Source organism: Dipteris shenzhenensis, chromosome 21, assembly GCF_047967505.1.
Source record: "Dipteris shenzhenensis isolate YYH24624 ecotype China chromosome 21, Dip_SZ_1.0, whole genome shotgun sequence".
Classification (NCBI taxonomy): Eukaryota; Viridiplantae; Streptophyta; class Polypodiopsida; order Gleicheniales; family Dipteridaceae; genus Dipteris; species Dipteris shenzhenensis.
Window position 1 is genome coordinate 19003300 of NC_141616.1, and position 2739 is coordinate 19006038.

Here is a 2739-nt window from a genome sequence, read left to right on the forward strand (position 1 = left end):
TCAATCTGTTTTTTTGACTGCTTTACCCAACTAAAGACAATCAACATACACGCCTCCAAACCTGCATGCATAACTGCATGCAGAAGGTTGGAAATTGCTGATCCGTTCCATCCTCAAGTTCTACCATGACCTGCGTAAGACTTGAAAAAAGAACGGTTCACAATTTAGGTTGACTCCGCCCTATCACCCCAAAACTCAAACTAAAAGAGATGTGGAAATGCATAGTGATTGCTGATCAGAAGTTCTACCATGAACGACGTAAGACTTGCAAAAAGAACGGGTAACAGTTTATATTAACACCCACTATCACCCCAAAACTCAAACTGAAAAGAGATGTGGAAATGCAGTGTTTTGGATGTCCATTAACAAAGCTAAGTATGTGTATTTCAAAGAAAGGGCTTACTTGTCGACCACTGACAAATTTGCTCTGTAAGACTGCCAAAGCGAAAGGCAAGCCTGGTCAATGGAAGCCGTGTCTTAAAAGATCTCCGCTCTCCCCTACTTTTCTGCTCTCCCCTACCTTAAAAAGTGACCAAAGAAGAAGGGAGACGTAATCAAAGGGAAGGGAAAAACGTAAAAACTTGCCACGTTCGTGGATATCTACCATCTAATTTCTGTTTCTACTGAAAAGCTGTTAATGATACCTAGCTTAGCCAATCTGCAACCCTGAAGACCTGAAGCTGCTATGCAATTCCTGCAGAAAATTCATATGTTGTCTTTTTTTCAGCACCTGTCCTTTCCGATATTTGATTCATTTGTAGGGAGAAAATGGGTCGAAGGACATATTTGCCCCATTTGCAACATCTTTGTAGTAGGCCAAAGCGGAGTTGTATAAACCAGGGTGTGCTATATTATAACTTGGAGAAGGAGCTGGAAAAGGATTGGGTTCTTTCTTTGGTAGTGGCTCTCCACGAATGGATCCTTTATGGTCACCTTCAATCTCTCTGTACTTCTGAAGGTACAAAGAGAGCGGATCCATGTATTCGTCAAACCCCAGCTTGCTCATAGCCCACAACACATCCTCAGCTGTGATGGTTTTCCTCTGCTCACGCTGGCATCTATCATTCGCTTCACTGGTAATGAAGCTGATGAATTCGGAGACACATTCCTGAATGGTTTCCTTGGCATCATCGGCGATTTTCGCATGAGCTGGAAGCATTTTTCGCATGATGCGGATGACGTTAGCGATGGGCATAAGGCGATCCTGCTCGCGGACATTGGCATTATCACGCTCGACGTCATCCGAATGGGGACGGTGTTGGGCAGAAGGAGGGCATAGTTCAGCCATGAAACCTGCAAACAAAGAAAGAGGCAGATTGTTACAAAAATGGGTTGCTCTGGGAAAGATGGGGTGGCGAGAAAGAAGATGAGGGACGAAGTGCAAACCGTGAGAGAGAGGTGAGAGGATTGGATGGAGGAATTGGGCAGCTGAATTTGGGCAAGAAGGAGATGGGAGATAGGCGAAGGTTGAAGGAGAAGGGCTTTACGGGTTTAACAAAGCACCCAAGAAACAGAGAAAGATGGAGCATTTGTTGCAAGCTTCGTTATGAAGGCCACCTTTGCACCTTGGTCCCTTTCTTAAGGATCCTCTGGTTGCCTCCACATGTAACACATGTAGTCTTCCCCCCTTTAATAGCGTATTGCCTCAACAACCCTCCCCCCACACCTCGCTTGTGAGTCCCATCTCAAGAGCTGCCCATTGCCTCCTTGCCCCCTTTTGGGTGCTTTGAGGGGCACGGGGAAAAGAGTGGGAGGGGCCACTGCGGTTTGGGGTGATGCGCATGCTCGCAACCGCGAGCCAGGCGGCATCGCTCTTGTTTCGCGCTTGCCCACACAACATTCACATTTGTGTTGTTTATACTTACACCCGATGCCAATGACAATACACGTGCATGCCTTGCATCCATGTGTACACACTCAGCATGTGGCATGGATCACCGAGTGTGGTATGAATGATGTGCACACGTGTGTGTGTGTGTGTTTGTTACTGAAAAGAAAAGCGTGTGTGTGTGAGTGTGTGCACGTGCATTTGTGTTCATTGCTTGAAGATGCATGCATGCATGTGGGTGTGTCTGTGTCTGAACACGCGTGCACGCATGTGTGTGTCTACGCGTGAACATGCATTGCTTTATCCACCTATCACATCCACTTCACCTCCCCCTTAAATAGAATAAAAACTCCCTACTCATATTCTGGAGACTTCATCACGTGATTCAATCCATTCTTTTTTAATGTGGAAAATCAAACTTGATTGAATGATTCCAATATCCTAATGAGCCAAATCAAGCAATTAAATGCCACATACTTCCAAAATCCATCAAAGGCCATGAGTAATAAATTAAACTACCATCATAGGTAAAATTGGCTACTACGTCCTTTTGCCACTACCACAAAACTTGCAGAATTTGCTTTGCCAGTGTTGCCTATCACCCCCCCATGCCCCTCTACAATTAAGAAGGTGCCAAGGTTGGCAACTCTCCAATCATAGCCTCTTGATCACCAGTGGTCAACTATCAAGATGGTACCCCCTAGTGCCTTCTCTCCAACCATGAAAACTATGTTTGACCTTATGACAACCACGTGTCACATGAGCAATTACATGTAGCATTGCTCATGCAATTGTGATCTCTAAACATACTCTCATTGCTTTCTATGGTGAATTCAATATCATGAGGTTAAATTTGATGGCAATACATGGGAAGAAGCTTTGTTTCTATGGGTGCTTAAGCAATTTAATAA

General features: G+C 44.8%; 1 pseudogene across 1 annotated transcript; it reads right to left on the reverse strand.

Moving 5' to 3' along the window:
- Positions 1–385: 385 nt before the first annotated feature.
- On the reverse strand, positions 386–1500 carry LOC147888593 (nuclear transcription factor Y subunit B-1 pseudogene; annotated as a pseudogene). Its single transcript, XR_015543019.1, has 2 exons — positions 1387–1500; positions 386–1293 (listed from the first exon to the last, which is right to left on the reverse strand). The product of XR_015543019.1 is annotated as a nuclear transcription factor Y subunit B-1 pseudogene (transcript).
- Between the last annotated feature and the right edge of the window lie 1239 nt (positions 1501–2739).